At 46.5% G+C, this 21358-nt stretch overlaps 1 protein-coding gene across 4 annotated transcripts in view; it reads right to left on the bottom strand.

Moving 5' to 3' along the window:
* Sema6a (semaphorin 6A) overlaps window positions 1-17187 on the bottom strand; it is a 122529-nt gene extending 105342 nt beyond the window's left edge. For all 4 annotated transcript variants that reach the window (XM_041659932.1, XM_041659936.1, XM_041659935.1 and 1 more), the window contains exon 1: window positions 16547-17187. The gene's annotated coding sequence lies outside the window, so the exon portion shown is untranslated. The remainder of the gene's footprint in view (window positions 1-16546) is intronic.
* Window positions 17188-21358: the final 4171 nt, after the last annotated feature.

Here is a 21358-nt window from a genome sequence, read left to right as displayed (position 1 = left end):
AAGGTTAAGTCTCAAGTGGACTTTCTGCACTGGGTTGTGTGTTTGGCATCAGTTTGCTCTGCCTTGTCCCTTCTGATCTCTGTTTTAAAATATTTAAAACGCCCGGACAAACCGCAGCACCAGCGGCGACAGACAGCAGCACACCGCCACTGTTACGAAATGGGACAGCCATTCTGCGGCTGTGCACTGGATGCACTTGGTTGGTTGTCACGCCACCTCCGTACCTCAGGCGCAATGCTAACGTCGTACATGCAAAAAAAATAACTGCTGAGGCTGGCATTTCTTCTGCACTTCTTGCAGACTCTGGAGGATGCTCACTCCCCAGCCAAGGAAAAGCCGAGCTGGCACCACTGCCAGCACAGGACTCACGCCCAGTGTGGCTGCGGCCAGGTTTCCTCATGCGGTCGGAGAACAAAGCGCCAAACTTCCTTTCAGAGGGTTTGCACCAGGGAAATGTACAAGTCGAGAACCCAAGGCCAATTCTCTTGATACTTGCTACTTTCACCTAATCTTATTTAAAATTCCTTCTAAGCTTGTTTACATGGATCTGATTTTAGCACTTATGGGTCCTTTGTCGAAAGCACAAAGTCGAAAAAGATGAAGTGCCACAGTTTGATAGTCCTGAAACTTGTTAGGTGTTCAGTTTAGTTTGCTCTGATTTATAGCCACCAATGTGTTTTCCCATATAATAGTGTCCTCTGTGCCATCAAGCACATTTGTGATGGGCAAGCATTAACTCATCACAACCATTTAGACCTTTTTATTGTAAGTTTCTTAACTTTAGGCGCCTTGTGTATCTGGGCTGGCAAGGGCTGGCAGCAGCTGATGATTGAATGGTTAACACCGGGATGTGTTCACCTTCCTGGGAATGCAAAGTGGGTGTGCTGAGACCAAGGAACACTAGAGGGCAGCCTACCAGTGAAGTTAGAAACAAGGTGGCCCACGTCTGTGCACCAATGTGACAAGTGATCAATAGTGATCTAAATCCAGCTCTCAGCATTAAGACACCAACTCAAACATGGGGCCAATTTGTTTCAAAGAATCTTAAGTATTAATTTTCAATTTGAATGCGCTCTTAAAATACAGGGTTTTCCCTTCTAGAAACCGAGTCTGTGAAAGTCCTGGAAAGTACTTGAAGTTTCTCATCTTCACTCTTCCTACTGCTCACTTTTATTGTGTTATTATTCTCCTCATATTCTTCGACCTCCTTTTGTAAACATTAAGATAAAAATAAGACTTTTATGCTACAAGTTTTATTTAGAAAATCCTGTAAGAAAAATGCAGCATGAAAGTAAACAGAGAATACTCACCCTTTTGGAGGCTCTACAAAATGATAAATATTTTTTAATATTTATACTACATTGAAAGATTCTTCTGGGCAACTATACAATGTCAATATTTATCTAAAGACTAGAACCACAAAATGAAATATGTGAGACCTCAATCGCCTATACAGTGAAGCTGTTTTTAATAAAACATTAAACAAGACATTCTCCCTTCTACTGTATGTTCAATTTTAGTACAATGTAACCCACACAAAAGCACTCACACACATACACACACACACACACACATGCACGCATGCGCGCGCACACTAGTTGCCTGATTAATGCTGTCTTATTAAATAAACAGCATAGTTAATGTATTATTTGTGTTTTGTGAGTGATGTCATCTGTGCCATTTCAGCTGCCTAAGAGATCACTCATTAAGAAATGTCCCATAAGAAGTGAAGGGAAGGGACAAGCATATGAATACTTAATTTTAAAACTCAAAAACTTCCAAAAAGTGCAATAATTCGTAATGAAAGAAATAGGAAGCTGGCGGCTCATATATGGCCTGGTTTCTACGTGAGCAACAGATGCACAAGATAGTGCCCAGTCTTGCTCATGCTCTCTACCCTGGAGTGTACTGAGAACCCTCAACACTAGAGGAAGTGTTGGTGCTGCCAGGTGAAACATGAAACCCTTCATCCTTCATGCTTTAACACAGTACAGAAGCAGCATGTGCAAGGTAGGCCTGCATGCAGGCCATACTCTGTCTATTGCATACAACTTACACACAGAGTACGGGGTGGGGGTGGGGGGCTTCTAGTTAAATACTTTGTTTGTAAACCTAGCCTCCTGTCTTGGCCACTCTCTGCTCAGTTACCCAGATGGGAAGTCTCAGAGCTAGTCTCAGAGCTATTTTAAACTCATTCTGCTCTGTACCTCTCATTTCCAGTGAGTTCCCAAGTGCTGCTGGCTGAATCTTGCCTATACAGCCCGAGTGTGGCCCTTCTGTCCACTCGCAGTCCTGGTGTGCATATCTACCTCAGAAAATCCTATTTGGTGATGCCACCTTCTTGTTGAAAACACAGAACATGGCCCCATGGCCCAGCCCTCCACCAGTTCGTGACAAATCAGTACATCCCGAACCTATTCATTGTTCAGCAGATAGGCTGCTTCTGTGCCTAAAGAGGGTGCTAAACGGCTAAGTGCTGAATTCGGCCCAGCTGTTCTTTTCACTAAACTGGCAGTCTGAGTCACATTTAAGATGGCTGCCAAAGGGAAGAGCCACTTCATTTGTGCTGTGAGGTCCTCGTTCCCGCTAAATATGTGTTCCTGTCCCCTAGGTGCAAACTGCAATATCCTAGAAGGGTATTTCCACCAAAACATCTGGATCAACCTTTTGCCCCTCCTCTTCCGCCCAGGGTCACAGAGTTGCCGCCTGATGCCACTGTCTTTTTACTCTAGCTATAAAGCAGAATCCCAAATAAAAATGGCCTCCATGGCCAATCGGACTACTTCGCAAAACTTTTGTCTTAATACTTCAGGGGTCTCCAGGAACAGTGCCCACTTTGGGAATCCCCTCCACTGAGAAGGAAGAATTCAGGACCCAGTTGGTCTGCAGCCTCTAATGGTGGTCACAGACAGTTTCTTCTAAATGTGTCTGGTATATGGGTTCAAACTGTGGATGGGCAGAGGTGAGAATATCTGTGGCTGGAAACTGTATTCCTTTTACAAATTATTTAAATACTGAGTAACCAGTACAGTGACATTTTAGTGGGGAATAAAAACAAAACAAAACAGAACCTGTCCCATACTTTTGATCAGAGATACTCTCTTGGGCAAATTACCTGACCTCTCTGCCCTCAGTTATCTCATCTTTAAATTGAGCATAACACCTGCCCCACCTTAAGCCATTATCAGACCTGCCCTACCACCCACAGTTGGAAGGAGCTCCACTGAGGCCATGTTTGTTGACACACTAGAAAAATACGAGCACTATATAAACAAGTCTTTACTATCAACACTCTTGACAGTGGTCAATATATCCAGTTGGTTCTGAAGCTTCTGAAGCAGGGCCTGGCAAGATGGATCGAAAGGAAGACCTTCCCTTACCGAAGGGACCTGTAGGAGCAGCTCATGGCTGGCAGCCCATCTTTTCCTTCGAGGGTAAGGGAAAACACTTTCTGAGGAGGGATGCTGTGCACAGTGAACACGGGCTGTGTGTGAGCAGTGGGTGCACGTCGGAGTTACAGTGAACACGAGCCATGAACAGTGGGTGCACATCGGGGATACAGTGAACACGGGCCGTGAACGGTGGGTGCACGCCATGGATACAGTGAACACGGGCCATGAACGGTGGGTGCACGTCGTGGATACAGTGAACACGGGCCATGAATGATGGGTGCACATCGGGGATACAGTGAGCGCGGGCCATAAATGATGGGTGCACATCGGGGATACAGTGAACGCGGGCCATGAATGGTGGGTGCATGTCGTGGATACAGTGAACACGGGCCGTGAACACTGGGTGCACGTCGTGGATACAGTGAACACGGGCCGTGAACAGTGGGTACACGTTGTAGATACTCTTCATAGAACAAGTCCTCCAGCTAATGCTAGGAAGGCAAGGATGGTTGATAACCGACATGAAAATGGATCACATTGTCCTCGCCCCTTCATTTCTGCTGGGGAGAATTTGCATTTCAATAATAACGTGAAAATGCCAAGCTATTCACGACGGTTCAAAGCCTTCTCTTCCAGACCGGGTGTGTTGGGAAATCTGCTGAAGAACTGGCTGTGGCTCTTTCCTAACAGCAAGGGCGATGATGTTGTTCTCTTTATTCTCGGGAACGGATGTGGTTGATAGTAACAGGGCTTGCGTTCTAGGCACAGCAAAATGGGACATGAAAGCTCCACCCTCTGCGATATCCCTGGAGAATTAATTAATCAGCATAATCCAAGATGTTCGACTTCCCCTCACCACAAATGAGAGGAAACACCTTGCATATAAAAGTTGATTTTTAATAGAAAATGTCCCTGGACTCTGAACATCACTTTTTTTTTAAAAAAAAAAAAAAAGTATTCCAGGGCCAAGGAGATGGCTTGGCCAGTAAAACACTCTTGCTGTGCAAGCCTGACCACATGTATTTAATCCAAGTCTATGTGAAAAGCCAGATGTGGTGGCAAGCACTGGCAACTAGCTTAGAGTACACATCAGAGAGGCAGAAGCAACCTCAGCTGGAAAACAAGGTGAAAGAGGAAACCACACCCCTAAACTTTGTCTTCTGACCTCCGCATGGCCACACAGCACACATGTGAGAGACAGTACGCGTGCTCCCGTGCACACAAAAAATAATAATATGTTTAAAAAAATTTTAAAGTCCAAAAGATAGACCCTGTTTTCCTCCAGTTCTCAAAGTCCTTTGCTCTTGGCTACGTATGAAATGCCTCTGCTTTTTTCAAACTTCTGAGGTCTCTCCTCTGGACAAACGTGGCTCACACCCCAGAACTTTTCTAGTAGACGCAAGACTATGCGGCCTGCATGCTGTGGGCGACGTCTCTGAAAATTACCTTGGGCAATCACTATTCTAGAACACAGCATAGTGGATATTACAAATCAATTCAATTTTGGTAATTTCTCATTAAGATGCCCACAGATGGGTAGGTCTAATTGTAAAAGCTCAGCATTTATAATTCATAAGCACAAATTATGCTAAACTAGATGGGGCTATATGTCATTAAGGTTTCGTATAAGCCACAGGATAATTGTTCAGACCAAGATTTAATTCATAAGTTGGCATTTATATATTATATCTAACTTTTATTAGGCTCTCTAGTTAAAAGTTGAATGTAAATAGCACATTAACATTTATAATGCAGTTTCTTGATATCTGTTCTAAAACTCATGACACAGAAAAACACTTTTAACCAAAAGTTAGACCCTGTTTCCTCCAGATCTCAAAGTTCCCTGATATGTTTAGCATTCACCAAAGGTGCTCTGGAGTAAAAGCAAGGCCACTTGGCCCACAGCATCCAGTATATAGTGTGCTGTTATTTGAAAGGCTGGGGCATCACTCTAGATCCCGTTTTAGTCTTTGGAAGAAATAATCTTTTTTCAAAGGATATGTTTATGACTTATCTAACTTTATTTTATGTGCATTGGTGTGAAGGGGTCAGATCCCCTGGAACCGGATTTACAAACAGTTGTGAGCTGCCATGTGGGCGCTGGAAGTTGAATTCAGGTTCTCTGGAAGAGCAGTCAGTGCTCTCAACTGCCAAGCCGTCTCTTCAACCGCGGAAGAAACAATCGTGGACCCAGAATGGAGCCAGTAAGTATCAGAAGATAGGATAGATAAAATATTAAAATAAAAGGTGGTTGCGCTACAGATCCAAAGGCTCCATCATTTATGACATCCCAGCCGTTCCTATCTTTACTCAACCACTCTGGTAAGGAGATGAGCGCATTCTCTGCAGCACACTAAGAACTGAGTGAGATTGTTTTACTTATCAGGTGAGTGGGCACATGCTTAAGGCCAGGCTTCGAGAAATGTTCTACCTAGATACAGTCCCCCACTCCCACCCCACCACCACCACTGGTGACCATTTGATTTGCTTCAAGTTCGCTTTCTGTTTGACTGGCACCCACATGGAAACCATTGAATATTTTTTTCTAAAACGTGAATTGCAATATTATGTTTAACCGGATCTTCAATGGTAGCCACAGTCTTGTTACTGTTGAGAGGGCGATGAACTAAATTCACTAAAATACTTCTTTTAGAAACAATATTTTTAAAATCTTTTCCTACTGCTTTCTTCCCCTCCATCCCTACACACATGTGTACATGTGTGTTTCAATGTGTGTGTCCATGTGAATGCATATGTGTATGCATGTGTGCATCTGTACCTGTGCTTATGTGTGTGTATCCCTACGTGCAGAATACTGCAAAACGGGCAAGAACATTTTATTGCCCTGGCCCACCTCCCCTCAAAATGAAGGGTCTATAGTACTGAATTTCCGAAAGCATGCTTTCCTTGCTTCTGGGGGATGCATGAGGGAGAGGTAAAGCCAGGCTGGTGGGTAACGCAGCCTATGGGTGAGGCAGGCAGACCACATGATCAAAACCTCATGTGACACTTCAAAGTGTTGCTCCACAAGGAATTCCGCTGCCCAGGAGCCTTGTGAAGCCAGTAGCAATTATGGCCACGTTATCCTTTTCATTTACTTCATATCCTTGGTCTCAAAAATCAATCATTCAGTGTGGTTAGAGTAAGGGAGGCATCTTTATAATAGGCGCGTGCACTCAAAACGCTTGTTGATCCTATACAGACGTTTTGGCAAGCTAGATCTGGAGAAATTTAAAACTGCTGCTTTGAAGCTCACTTTGAAAAAAAAAAACTAGTCATTTTCCAGGGTTTTTTTTTTTAAGTGACTAATTTTCTAGATTAGCCCTATTTGTAATGAAGTCAAAGTTTACTTTTCCTGAATTTCCTGGATTCTCACATGCTGCCTGCCTTGCATGTCTAGAATTCAGCCCAATTTGCTTCTTTGGGTATAAGGGTTTTTTTTGTTTGTTTGTTTGTTTGTTTGTTTTTAATGTTTTAGTCTGCAAAGGAATTGAATTGCTTGGCTTGGACATGCAGGAGTGGTAGAAAGCCTACTTGAGAAAAGGGAACTAAGACTTTAAGAAGCGTACTAGCAAGCTTTACACAGGGCCAGAGCAGACTCAGGATGGTAAGGAGATGAGCCCATTCTCTGCAGCACACTAAGAACTGAGTGAGATTGTTTTACTTATCAGGTGAGTGGGCACATGCTTAAGGCCAGGCTTCGAGAAATGTTCTACCTAGATACAGTCCCCCACTCCCACCCCACCACCACCACTGGTGACCATTTGACTTGCTTCAAGTTCGCTTTCTGTTTGACTGGCACCCACATGGAAACCATTGAATATTTTTTTCTAAAACGTGAATTGCAATATTATGTTTAACCAGATCCCCAATGTCTCCCTATTACAGCAGTTGCTTCCTCAAACCTTGTCATGATGGAGCCACACAATATACACACAACTAGAGAACTTTTTCTGATCAGCAACCCCCCCCCCCAAAAAAAACGTTAAAACAACAAAGACATGAAAAATGTCCATCTGAGGGAGAGCTGACGTGGGTAGGAGGCCCCGCTGGTCCAAGGTCATCCTTGTGTTGTAAATGAGAACAATGGCCTCCAACACCTCAGTAATGAGCGTCAAACTTAAACACAGTTGACGCTTAAACCTGAAGTGAAGTTCAAACCTCCACAATGCAAAGTCAAACACAAGGCAAGACTCTCAGGAGGTCACTGCACTTATTTCAAAATCTACAGGGCACAAACCAAACTGGGGGAGGTGAAATTTTCAGCAGCATCATGAATACCTTTATTTACCTCATCTGTGAGTAGCCCATAATAAAGAGGGTGCACCCCCTCTCTGCCTCCTGCATTGGGAAGATGAAAGTGACATCGGCCCTTGGACTGTAATTTTTTTCACTGAGGAAGAGGCAAGTCCTGGAGTAAATATCAGCTGGATGGGCACATAACAAGGTCCAGAGAGATGCTCTCAGAAGTTGCCTCTTTTAATCTAGCACTGAATTACACCAGAAGCGGCTTTCGGCTCTTCCAGAGGGCCACTGCCGAAATAACTGCAAGGCTTGCAAGCCCTAGTATCTCTCAAATCTTTCCCAAGACACCCCAATACTAGCTGAGGCACCGAAACTATGGCAACCGAATAAGAAAGCAGCCTCCATGATTAATAGATGAAGATCCCCGTGACAGGGTCTAGCTGGGACCATCATTCATGATGTGAGCAGAATTAGCGCGGAATCCATCTCGAAAGCCATTAACAAGGATTCTTTCAACAACCAACACGCCGCCATTCTGTTACACACACTGGAGTTTTGAAGGCTCTCGACGATTTGGTTTCTATTTCTCATTCACTGTGCAGGGCTGAGACTCTGCTTGGTGACTCAGATACTCGTTTGTTTTGAGAGAACTGAAAGGAATGCTGACAAGAAGGGTTTCCCACCTGGGTGTCTGCGGCCTAAGAACAAATGCATTCAAACTCCCAAATATGTGAATGAAGTCACATGGGCTCTCTGAGGTAGAAAGGAGGGAGGACAGTGACTGGGTCATCTGAGGATGTCTGCAGAATGTGCCAGTTCATAAAGCATTCCATTTGGGGAACAGGAGCATGGCCACGGACTGGGTCTATCAGTGTTCTGTCTGTCAGTATCTCACTCGAGGGCATTAGGAGTCTGGGGAAGCAGTAATGGAGATGCTGTAGTACCAATGAGAAGAAGACTACTTTCCTTAGGGCAAAAACATCCAACAACAAAAGGAAAGGAGGGCTCATCACAGACTGCACCTCCATAGGACCCCCAAATAGCATCACACAGTCATTAAGATAGCCCCTTTCTCTGCCCTGGTTCATACAATAAATTTTTATTTGAAGAGTATATTTTCATAGTATAAAATGACAGATCCTGCCTTGCATTTTATTAAATCAAGCCATGGCAGAAGATTAGTCACTGAGAAGCACCTGGCCATGTTAAAAGGAAGTTCCGAGTCTAAAAGTGTTACCTATTGCTTTCAAAGTACTAGCCATCTCAGGGCTGCTTGGAAGGACCCAGCCCTTCAGTCTTTGGGACATGTTTATTAGTGACTAGGCTCACTCTCCCTATCACCGCTCTCTACTTACAGAACTTGATTAGCCTCCTTAATCCCGGAGCTGAAAGTAACTTATTCTCAGGGATGGATGGAGTCCTGGAGGACACAAGGTGGGTAGCGCCTCAGGGAACTGCGGTGATAATACCAATTTATTTCTCCTTCTGTTGGATCTTTTAGAAATCAGATTGTTCTCACTGGTCTTTACCCTCGAAGCAAAGTTCACAATTGGTGGGAGGGGATCAGCCTACAAGTGTGGGGCTCTTCTCCAGGCAGCCACTTGTAATGGAGAAGGTGGTCCTTTGCTATTTTGCTTAGAGACCCCACTCTTTCCAACTCATTTTAAATATGGCCAGAAAAGAGTGGCCTGGTCGCAGTGGTGACCCTGAAGGTGGTCGTGTGGATCCTGCAGGTGGGAACCACAATAAGCAGCCAAGCTTTTCTTCTGCACATTTTCGCTTTGGGAATTTGGCTCATCCCTGAAGACATGAACCTCAGATTCTAAATATGGTCAGTAAGTGGTAAGTGGCAGTTACCCATTTAAAATAACAACAACAACCACCCTTTGGTCTCTGATCAATCAATCCCTGAGCGTTGCTATCGTTTCAGTTAAACTGTGTTTGCTTGGGCTCCCCTTTGTCTGTTTCGGGTGTGATATTTAACTTTCTAAGTTAGGAGAGGATCGTAGCTCCTCCTCCCCTGGAGTGAATGGTTCACAGCTCCAAACCTCTGACCCTGTGGCTGGCTGGTGGCGTGGTTGTTCCTGTGGAGTCCAAGGGCTGTTTCCTTTGTATCCTCTCTCTGTGTTACAGATCCGCCGCCATTTCCTCCTGTACTCTGTCCCCACAAAGCAGTATCAGCGGTTCTGAAATCAGTTCCCAGGCCGTTTCCCATGACTGCAGTTACCCAAATAAAAGTAAGCCTTTGCATTATACGAGTGCTTGTGTGTGCCAGGCATTGTGAGAGCTGCAGGTGTTACCTCCGCTGTAGTTCCTCCAGCAGCTACAACATCAACATCATTCTCAGAATCTACAAATGGAAACTGAGCCAGAGGGAACAAAGTCATTCTATCTGTAAAATGACAAACATGTATACCGTGTGTATATATGTACACCACACACATACATGCGCACACACACAAAGTGTATTGTGTTGCCAAACCGAACCTCAGAACTGCTTCTGAACCTGCCAATTGCATCCCATGCAACGACTTAAACTTTCCCAAGCACAGTGAATTTGCCCTTGTTACCGCAACATGGAAGCTTACTCCAGCGCTCCTAGTTCACCTTGACACATCCGGGCTACATTAATGGCTGCATTGACATTGATGCATATGATTGCAGAATAAATCTGCCCCCGTTTTTCCTTTTAGAATGTCTGGAAGAGTGCCATTCTCGTGACCTTGCTCCTGTCACGGTCATTTTGAAAGAAATCTTTACTCGCTGCAGTTGACATTCTAACTGATACAGCTGTGATCCATACGACAGATGGACTGTGTGTTTTCGGTGATTTTCAGGACACTGTTCATTTTCATAATGTGGTTTACATTCAAACTAGATCAAAAGTGTACAACACTCATTTGATGATAAAAAAGAAAGTGTAAGGTCTACATTATGCCAGTCTAAGGCAAAAAGAAGAACTGACATCAAACTTTCCAAGTTAGGCAGAGGCAGGTGCATCTCTGCAAGTTCGAGGCCAGCCTGGTCAACAAAGCGAGTTCCAGTACAGTTGGGGCTGTTACACAGAGAAACCCTGTCTCACCAAAAACCAATAAACTTGCCCAAGTTTCCATAGTTATTTTATAAAATATATTCACATTTCATATTATTCTGTCTGCGGTCCTATAAGGTGGAAAGAGTGGGCTTACAATTCATAGAACTTATTTAAAATAATGTAGCCTCGGGGAAGTAAAGTATCTCATCCAAGAAAATAGAAGTCTGGAGTTCGGGTCTTCTGGGTCTAGGCTCTTCATCTGTTATTCTGGCCCAGGCAGAGGCTAACAAAAATATTACATCCCCCCCCCCCCCGCCAAAAAATGGCAAAAATTTCAAACTATTGGGGAAAAAAGGTTCAAAAGCCAGTAGTTAGAAAGCAGAGCAAGTAAGACCAGAGTGAAAGGCTCAGTCCCCATATGTGCTAGCTACTTCTCAGCTCCATGTCTTGGCAAGTTAATCTTCCCTTGCTCAGTCTCCCTGTAGCTATAACCAGGTGTCTCACAGATGTGTGCTCTTGGCCCTAGCAAGGGACTGGGGGAGTCTGTGGGAATGAACAGACTCCAATCCATTATCAAGATTGAGAAAACAACACACTGTGAATATCCTACTAACAGTAGAGGAGAAATCACGCCTATGAACAGGGAAGATAGCAGACACCCATGCAGGAAGGAAGCATCTCACTTGAGACAGAAGAAAAAAAAAGACAAGATACTTATCGACTATTTATCGACAAAAAGATGCCCTCTTTATTCACTCAACCAACACTTGAGATGGAAGGCCTGTGAAGGACCAGGCAGTTTTTTATGGGGGGGGGGGGCGGGGATAATATAGTGAGAACATGGAGATACTCATCCTTTTGGTGCTATGTTCTAGAGGGCGACAGAAAATAAACAGGGATAATATATAGCTTGTTGGACTGTGAAGGGAATAAGGCCTACAAGAGGAAGAGGAGTACTTCCGGCCTAGAGGTAAAGTAAATCAGGTGTATGGAGGGCTTTGCTGAGAAAGTGCAAATGTCTGCAGGGTGTGAGGAGCAAATCATACAGACATCTAGGCAAAGAGCTGCCCCAACCTTCCCTCCACCCCAAGCCTATACAAAAGACCACAAGGAGGACATCCAGGACTGCACGCCTGCACATGCAGGTAAGCTTAAGGAGCAGTGGAAGCCAAGGAGGAGGCAGAGGGTAGGTCATGTGCCAGAGAAAGGACGTAAGCTTTTAGAGAGAAAAAGATGGAATAGCAGAGCTAACTTAGGAATGCATTCACTAAGTTGAGAAAAGTTGATGGGAGCCAAAAGCAGAAGCGGGGCAACTAAATGGGATACTGGCACAATCCCGAGCAGAGGAGGACTAGGTGAGGACCAGGGAGGTGGTAGACCGGGATGGAGCCCCTGTGCATCCTGAAGATGGCATATGACATGGAAGAAGCAGGAGTTGAGGATAACGTTTAAGCTCTGGGGCTTGGGCAATTCATGGAATTACCATGGCGAAGATGATGACGAAAACGGATGTAGGGTAGAATGAGCCAGAACAGGGCTTTTTGAACATGTGAGGTGGGAGATATCTTCTAGGTTCCAAGAAGACCCAGTGGGCCCCGGCTACTTACTATCCTGTCCTAAGAGAAGTCTGCGTGAAGAGGCCAAGTGAGTAGCAGTGTACTGGGAATGGAATGGACTCTCCGTGAGCGCAATTACAATTATTCTAATAAAAATGTTTTGCAAGAGCTCGTCTGTTTCACGAAGCAAGGTGCCCTTGTGTATATACCTCACTGTAACAGCCCCATGCTGAGTAGTCCTGAACTCTTCTCCCTTGAGGTTTGTGGGTATGACATCTTATTTGCCCATTTCAAAGGGATTAAATGCCTCCCTCCCTTCCCTACCTTACCATATCCCCAAGAGGCAGTCATGTGGTTGCCGGAGAGAATAGCTCAGTCGCTCTCACAGTACATTTTAAGGCAAATGGGAAAAGTCTTCACTCTGAAATAGAAATATCTCGGAGCTGTTTGGCTCCAGGATACCCTAAGAAAAGAGGGATGGATGTGGGTGGGGGGCGGTGCACAGCGGGATGCTCCATACTTCACCTTCTGCTGGCACGGAAGGAGGTGCTCTTAGATAAATATATCAAAGACCTTCAGCTCTGGGAGGAGTACCAGAAACTGTCTGAACCTGAGGGAGGGCGTGGCAGGGAGGGGCAGTGCAGAGACGGGCTTTACTTGGAGGGAAACGGCAGGTGCCTAATTAAGGCATTTCAATTAGTCCGGTTTGTTCTGTGATTCCCTTTGTGTAAACAAATTAGATGGGCGAATATACTAGCTCTCCAAAACTAGTTCTAAAAAGCCTTTTCATCCCATCAGCACCCCTTTATTCTACTCTGAAGAGAACTAAATGACAAAATATGCATCATACACAAACTTCCTAAAGCAAAATAATATTTCCCCCCATTTCATAGGAAAGTGCAATTACCCATTCACTCTCAAAGCATAGGTGCTTACTGTAAATTTAGTACAAGTGCTTAAAACCTGGATGCTTTATTTTTACTCAATGGTAACAGCCTGTGTAACTCTTGCCATCCTTATTTAACACACCCAGCCTCACTGGTGCAATGGTACACGCCTCCTCAAAATGCAAATGCTCTCTTTTTTTAAATGATAGCAAAGGCATTACTAGATGTAGAAAGAACTAGAGGGGTGTGTGTTTGTGTACAAAGGGTAACCCCTGTTACCACCGTCATAACCACACATTGAAAGCTTCGTCTGTTTTCACTACAGGAAAGATAAACCTGCTGCTGTGTAAGAAAATAGTGATCTGTGTGTGACCAAGTTCATTCATCCATTTATTCATTCATCAATTACCTGAATGTTCTACACAAGGTCATATGTATTTTTATCCTATTAAAACTTTGGTATTTTGTCCAACACATACTCTCCGGGTGACCCCAAAGGTAAGGACTTAGGGTGTCTGTGAAACATTCATAGATGCAGATTGCATGTATTTTTGAGAATGTGGCCATTTCTAAGTGGTTATAGTTGTACAATATAACACACGAGGGAGCCCATCACTCCCAATCACAGCAAATAAGAAATAAAAACATAATACTTCTTTACATCAAGATGAATTGAAAGACTCCTAACAAAATCAAGGTTTCAAATCTGTTACTCATTCTTTTCCGCTTATATTGGTTTGCCAAGTCCTTCATTCACCAATGTATAAAACCCAAATAAAAACAAGAGAGTATGGGTTACCTAAGACCCAACCAGACGCTACTCTCTAAACAGAAATGGGTAAACCAAACTCAAACGGCTGGTGCAATTATGTTTTACCAGACAATTTAGGTTAATAGGGGGAGACACGGATCTGCCACTGTATTTAAGGTGAGGTTACTAATTAACTTTGGTGCCTGGAGTAGTTTAATAAAAGTTTATTGTCGAAGACTAAACGTGGAATTTATAAACCTTACAAAATGCTTGCTATCTTGACTTCTGGTAGCTGTTGTGGGTAAGGAGGGAAAAAAATGTGTGGTGTTTTCATTCAAAAACTGAGCCCAGGCGTCTTTACCTTGGGGGTACTGAGCTAAATAAAGGATTAATGTATCCAAAACCACTAACCCCCTGCCATCATAGTAGCAGATGGTGAATTTTACGCCAAAATATAAGTCCGCCAGGGGAAGGAAAGCCTAAATCACCAGGATTAAGGAAAAACAAGGCAAAGATACTCGACCTCCCTACCGGAGAAAAGCTTGAAAATCAGAGCAGATGGGCGTTAAACGATAGCTTTTTCTGCAATCCACTAATAGAAGCCCAAACTGAATTAAATGGCAGAGTTATGAATGCAGTGTGTGTGTGTGTGTGTGTGTGTGTGTGTGTGTGTGTGTAGGTTCGCCTGTATTTTAAATCTTTCAAGGATTCAGTAGTAACTCGATTTTCCTCTAGAGTAAATAGGACGAGATCCCTCTGAGGCTGGGCTTGGTCACCACACTGTCAAGGCAGCCACAATCGCTCGGAACAGACTGAGGCGGAACTGCCGGCAGGACTGCCTACTTCCCCACAGGCTAGAGGCAGCCGCTGGAAACGCTTGCTCAGGCTAGGAGGACAGCGCCTCCAATCGTTCCTCTCTCCTGTCCACCAACACCTGGCCCTGCTCCTCGCCTCCCAGGACATGTGCGAACTGCAATGCCTTGCGACTGGCGCAGGAGGTTCGGGATGCTGCGCTTAGAGCTAGAGACTCCTGAGCCCGCGAGCCAGGATCAGTGTCCACAAGCGACCTCACAGCAGCTTCTGTCCGCCACTTGTGATCACATTAGCATCCTGAATTCAAAACGTCCCAATCCCGGCCCCCCAGACCTTCTCCAGCTGCTGGAGACCCTGGTCCAGGAAGTGCTGCCGGCCAGAGGAGGTGCCATTCTCCAGTGGACAGGCAATCTAGCCCCTAGTCACATCCCAGTTGTCCGCGCAATTCTCTCGGGGTCAGATTGAACACGCTGAGCCCTCGTCTGGTGTTTCCAGCAGTCTTTAGCTATCACAGAAACTTTCCAGAAGCGCAGGGTAGGGGGGCCCTGCACAGTAAAGGGGAAGAGGCGCTAGGAAGGGGGCGGCGAGCGAGCGGGAAAAATGTCGGGGTCCGGTTTCTGTCCCTGACACACGCAGGATCGGGACAGCAGCCTGGCTCTGTACCGCCCGTGAGAGACCTCAGGATCCTGCTTTATACCGTTTCCCTTCTTGGGGAGCTGAAAAAAAACGCGGAGATCGGGCAAACTGACACTGCCCACCTAGTAGGATCACGAACAGGGAACTGCCCAGCTTGCTTTGGGCGCCCCACGGCTCCAGAGGCTGAGCTCCAAGACACAACAAGCAGTCAGGACATCCAACAATCTGCAGCCCGGCAGAGCTTTCATCAGAGTGGCAAGCCCAGAGCTATTTCTTGCCAGGTCTCCCCACCCTTCCCTCTCCCGGGGTACATCTTTTCTCGAGAGGGACAGCACAGGTCTTGGAGGAAGACGCAGCAGGGGCCAGCCCTAGCGTGTAGAGCTCAGTGCTTGAGAGAGACGCAGCTGCGACAAATGGTGCCCTGTTCGCTCGGGTGGGAACTGAGGCAGGGGACAAGACCTAGGGCGGGGGCGCCGTGCTATACCAAGACACCGCTCCTAGGCACTTACTCCAGCAAACAAAGCCAGGAACCTTTGGTGCCAGCAGCGACTGAAGAGTGGATCCCACCAAGAGAGAGGGCGCGCAGATGCTCAGGGCCATTACAAGTTTCACGCACTCCACGGAGCCCAGCCCAGAGCCCGCACTGATAACAAAAGATCCTCATATCTTCTCCACCTCCCCGCACAACCATTTCTCCCACAACAGAGCCTAAACCTGTGGCTGGACACAAATAGCTTTGTACTCCCCAATCCTCTCTGGCCCTCGAGGACAGAACCCTTCCCCCTTCCCCAGCACTCGACACCAGGACCCGGCGCTTTCGAGAATCCCACCCTCCAGGGCCGCTTTCCTCCCTGCTGGCTCAAGAGTGAGCTCTTAGCCTCGGGTCCAGCACACACACACACACACACACACACACACACACACACACACACCGCTGGGCAGGACAGCCATCCTCTCGGTCTAGGTCCGGGGCGGCGCCGGTCGTGTGCGCGACTCGGGTGGGGAAGCTTCTGACATGGAGCCCTGAGTCTCTGGGGCTCAGGACTGAAAAGAGCTGCAGGCAGGGCTCGGGGCTACTCCCCCAGGAAGGGACAACGCTCCGGAGACAGAGACATAAGACCAAACACAACACAGGCACTACAAAGCCCACAACGCGCACCTGGGGTAACCCCTGGACCCTCACCCAAGCCTGGATCCAGGAGGTGGGGCGCTCAGGGACGTTAAAGCCATACCTTTTCGGTGCATCGACGGGCAGGCGGCCGCGGCTCGGAGCGGACTGGCACGGCGTGTATCCCATTTAGTAATCCATTATCGAGAAGATCTCTCTGGGCCTTGAGCTGCGCTCTTTCCTTCGCAAGCCTTTGTCATTCCTACATGTGTGCTTGTCTCTTTGGGGGCAACAGTCACGGCGATTACTTTCTGGGATGCAAGCGAGCTGTGTTCATCTCCAATGACAGAAGAGGACCGGAGGAGAAGGCAAAAAAAAATTGAAAAAGGAAAAAAGAAAAGAAAAAGAAAAAAACGGAGAAAGAAAAACCAGCGAGGACCCGGGTAAATGTTCAAGAAACTCTTTTCCAAATCCAAATTCCACTTGGATTCACTTCTGAGTCCCCTCAGCGGTGCCAGCGCCCATTAACTAGTCATTTCAGGGCGGGGGGCGGGGTGGGGGGTTGAGGCAGAGGTGCAGGACTCTGGCCGGCTCTGCAACCCCGAGCTCAGTGTCCCGGGTGTGGCGACGCTGGCCGCGGCCGCACGCTCCTAGGCGGGCATCTCGGGCAGTCGGCACCGCGGAGAAGCGCCTGTGCTGCGTCCCGAGCGCCTAGGCAGCCGAGTGCGTGGGGAGCGGAGTTGGCTGCAGCCTCACCCCGTGCGGCTCACTACTCCAGTGTCACCGGAGAGGCCGACGCTCCGGGCGGAGCCAAGTCCCGGACTGGATTGCGCAGAGCGGACTCTCCTCCAGCAACCCCGCCTCCCAGGGCTGCTGTCTCCGACCCGAAGGAGAGCTGTGGTGTGTGCGCGAGGGAGAGAGAGGGAGAGAAACAACGCGAGTAAACCAAAGGAAGGAAAGACTTGACGCCGTGTGGCTGCAGGTAGAGCTTTGGACTGAGTCGACAGCCCCGCTTCTTACCACCTCAATTCCCCGCCCCGGGGCGCGCACTCGGGAGGTCCCAGCGGGGGCGACTCCAGGAAAAGCCCAGCCCTCGTCTACCCACCCCCACATGGGCTCTAGCAAAAGAAAAGAAAAAGGAAGAAAAAGAAAAGAAATCCCAGACAACATTGATGAGCTCTGCCGAATCAGAAAAAGAAATAAAAATAGAAAGAGAGGAACAAGTTACAAGAGTTTGTCCATCGATTTTCTTAAATGGAAAAGTTTTAAAGGGACGGCAAACCTTTCTATTTCTGATTACTGTATCAGGAGGTAGATTCTGGAAGTGATGGACCCTTTTCCTGACCAGATGAATTGTGGTTAAAAATAGTTTCTCACACACACCCGTTCATAGCACACGTTAAATAAACATATAAACTACGGTGCTGAGAACGTGGTCAACGACCGTGATCTGTTTGAAAACGTCTAAGTCCGCGGTGAGGATCGTTCTTAGGAATGAATAAACTTTAGGCAAAAGACTCAAACAGTACCAAAGGGAATCCAGCAGCTTCTTGGAAAAGGGAAATCGCAACTATTTCCAAGGCTCTATTGTTATGAGCGCATGAAGAATGGCAGGCACGGCCTCTCTCCGCTGCCTGGACTTACAATAGCAAAGAACTCTTGCAGTTTACAGGCTTGTGCCAACTGGTCAGGCCACACCACAGTCCCCTCCCCCAGCCGGCGCGCCCTCGCTGCCGCGCCGGCTGCTCCCCTCAAGCAACTGCGCGCCGGGGCTGCTGCTCCCAGAGTAGGTTTCGCAGATGGTGCCCACTGAGGCCGCAGCCTTCAGAGAAAGTAACGCTGGGTGGCCAAGCAATTCCCGGAGCAATCTCTACTGCACGTTAAGTCAGCGGAGGAAAGCAAGTGGGAAGGAGGATCGTAGTCTCAGACCCAGGTTGGCTGAGAAGCTTCATGTTAGAAATTGTACCTGTTCCCCAATTTGGGGCTAGTGCTACTAAGTCCACGTTCCCTGTATTCCATTCCAGCATGTGCAAAAATCTGCTCGTAAGTGCTCTGGAAAGAAAAAAAAACGACGAATACGTGACTATGTCCTCCACATCTCCTCCGCCCTCGGGCTTTTTTTTTCCCCTAACAAAACCACCTGGGGAAAGGGTGGGAAGAATGATTAAAGGAGAAAAGCAGTTCTGCTGTTCTCCAAAACTACCAGCAGGGGCCGCTATCCCCACCCTTCCTAGGCCAGCAAAAGTAGATACAGATCCCGGGTGGTTGGGGGCGCGGCCCTAGGTGCGCGCGCAGCACCCACGGTTCTGGGCGCGACTCTGGAAGAAGACTGGGCACAAGAGGGAGAGGTGGGGGTCGACTTGCTCCGGTTCTAAAGGCTTGGGTGGGGACTGCCTCCCAGTGTCATCCTCCTAGCCCTGGGACTTGGTGGGACAGGCTTCCACGCGGAGACTTCTCTAGCACCCAGATATAGGCTGGCGTTGGGCTGGTTCAGTGACAGTCAGTCCTTCGTCCGGTATCTCCACCCGGCGCTGGTGGCCATGGCTTCCTCTTCGCTCCCCACCGCTGATTTACATGCTAATTATGTCTGGGAAAAGTTCTTTAATTGGCAGAATTAGGCAGAGCAAACGAATTGTTTCACAGACTGAACCAAATTAATTCCGGTTTAGCTCCTTGCTTTGGAGAAACAAACAATTAAGCTGTCTTGTTTGCTTTATGGATATATTGCAAGTGCCCCACATCGCGTTTTTAAGATATTGTTTAAAGGGTAATTATTTTCAGTATTAATACTTGTATGTTTAACTTGTAGTATCCCCGAGCCAGGAGGAGGGAGATTAAATTTACCTAATTTAAAATTGTGCGATACAAGAGGGAAAGAATTTGAATTTACTTTTGAAGGTAAAGAAATACCACCCAGAATCTTCCTGGCAATTATTCGATCCTAAAATCTCAGTATCCAATTAGGCGGCTGGTGTCCTGAACATGTGGTACTACTTTTATACTTGCCAGAGGAAAAAAGATGCTGAAAGAACCAGGAAGAAAAGTCAGCCACAAGAAACCTCGTGATGCCATTATCCCTTCGCAACTTCAGACTCTCCCCAAAACCTTATTTAACTTTTCAGCAAAGTCGCTGCCCCTCCAAAGTTTTTGGAGTCTGCAATGTACCCTTCTACTCACAACAAACTGCCAATGAGAGTAAAGAATCACCGAATGTTAGAATTTGAAAACTTGGCAGGTTTTGTACTTTAGCGGCATGGTTGTAGACTATTTCAGGAGGCTTCCTCGGGTTAGGCAACAGATCAGCTGGTCATCTTGGACGAATCCCTTATCTTTCTAGAGCCACTGTTGGCCTACCTGCCCCTGGGGTTCGTAACTGATTCACTACCCAGGAATGTTATGGATTAACCAGAGTGCAAGGGGAATCCAGGACACCCACTTCCTGGTAAGCATTAGCAAGCGACTCAATCATCCTCCACATCAGTCCTAAGGTCACATTTTACAAGGGTCAGATGGAGGCCCAGAAAAAGAGGTGGCTTCCCTTGTGTGGAGAATTAGGTTAGGCCTGGAAGCTACCCTTAATGACTCTCAATAGCAGATACCTACGTGACAGGATCCACTTCCTCAAATCACCTGACAAGGTGTGTATGGGGGGGAGGGGTAAAATAAGACTAAAAACAAACAAACAAACAAACAAAAACCCCAGTAAGCTCTCCCTTTAAAGAGCTCATCCAGGCATTTGATGAGAATCTCTGCTTTAAAATAGCTTAATTTTCTGACAGAAGAGATGGTTCAGTGTTTAATAGTCTTCCAGAGGACCAGGTTTGGTTCCCAGCACCCATATGGAAAATTGTGTGTGTGTGCACGCGTGTGTTTTAAAAAGCTGGACTCCTCCTTTCTATGTAAGGTCTCACTGCATCCTTCGCCTTGTAATTTTCCCTTTGTCATGTGACTAAAACCTCTACTCATCCTTCAGGTGTCTGCATCAAATCTTCTGCTTCAAGAGAGTCTTCCCTGACACTGCCCATGTGTGTGTCAGACGCATGTACACACACACACACACACACACACACACACACACCCCTCAGTCTTCATTCATTCTCAAAGGGCTCAGTAAGTTTCCTCATAGAACATACCCTGCATCATAGCCAGAGTCAAGATCCTGTGCAGGGGTGTGCCGAGAGCTTCTCTTTCTCACTTGATTAGAAGCCCCAAGCCCTAGGACAGTCTCTGATTTTTGCTTTTCTCTCCAGCACCTAGCAGACAGCAAGGACTCCATTCATAAAGAAAGGGATAAACTAATAAAATCAGTCGAGCTCCTTTTCAAGGATTCCATACTATAAGGAACCGATCATTGGGTAAAAGAGCAGTGCTTAAAAATGAAAAAGAGAAACACTAGAAAGCAATCACACCCTTCTTATTTGTGATTTCAGATCTAAAGGTGAATAAAGGCCACCCTGACATCTAACTGCTGCCTTACAGTGTCTGGCATCTTTCAGTGAAGAAAAAGAGCCTTGAGACGTAAGTGGTGAGTATATACGACGAGATGCTTGGGAACAGGGAGCAAGGAGAAACTTAACTCTAAGAGACCCACAGCAGGAGGTGAGGCTGTGGTTGGAATCCTCTGGGTGTGATGCAAGTGGGATTTGCTAACAGTGATTTACTGTCTATCCCTCTGTGAATAGCTGTACCCTGCTGCCTCCCCCTGTGCGTAACAATCGCTCCACTGTACCACAGTAGAACCTTCCTCCATTCCCTGCACATATCAAGTTATTGTTTGCAAGATTAAGAGAATGGTAGATGAGAAATAAGATAATGAACAATGTGTCTTAAGTAAACCAGAACTCACAACTCCATTTTTCTCTCTCACAAAAGCCCTTTAGATGCAGTTGAATTCATTTGTTACACGATACAGAGCAAGGGCTGTCTTTGGCTTTTT

Source organism: Microtus oregoni, unplaced genomic scaffold (genome assembly GCF_018167655.1).
Source record: "Microtus oregoni isolate MIOR12 unplaced genomic scaffold, Mior012 000011F_ref0000422, whole genome shotgun sequence".
NCBI classification, from domain to species: domain Eukaryota; kingdom Metazoa; phylum Chordata; class Mammalia; order Rodentia; family Cricetidae; genus Microtus; species Microtus oregoni.
The sequence above is the reverse complement of the archived record's forward strand: the minus strand, read 5'-3'. Positions and strand labels throughout refer to the sequence as shown.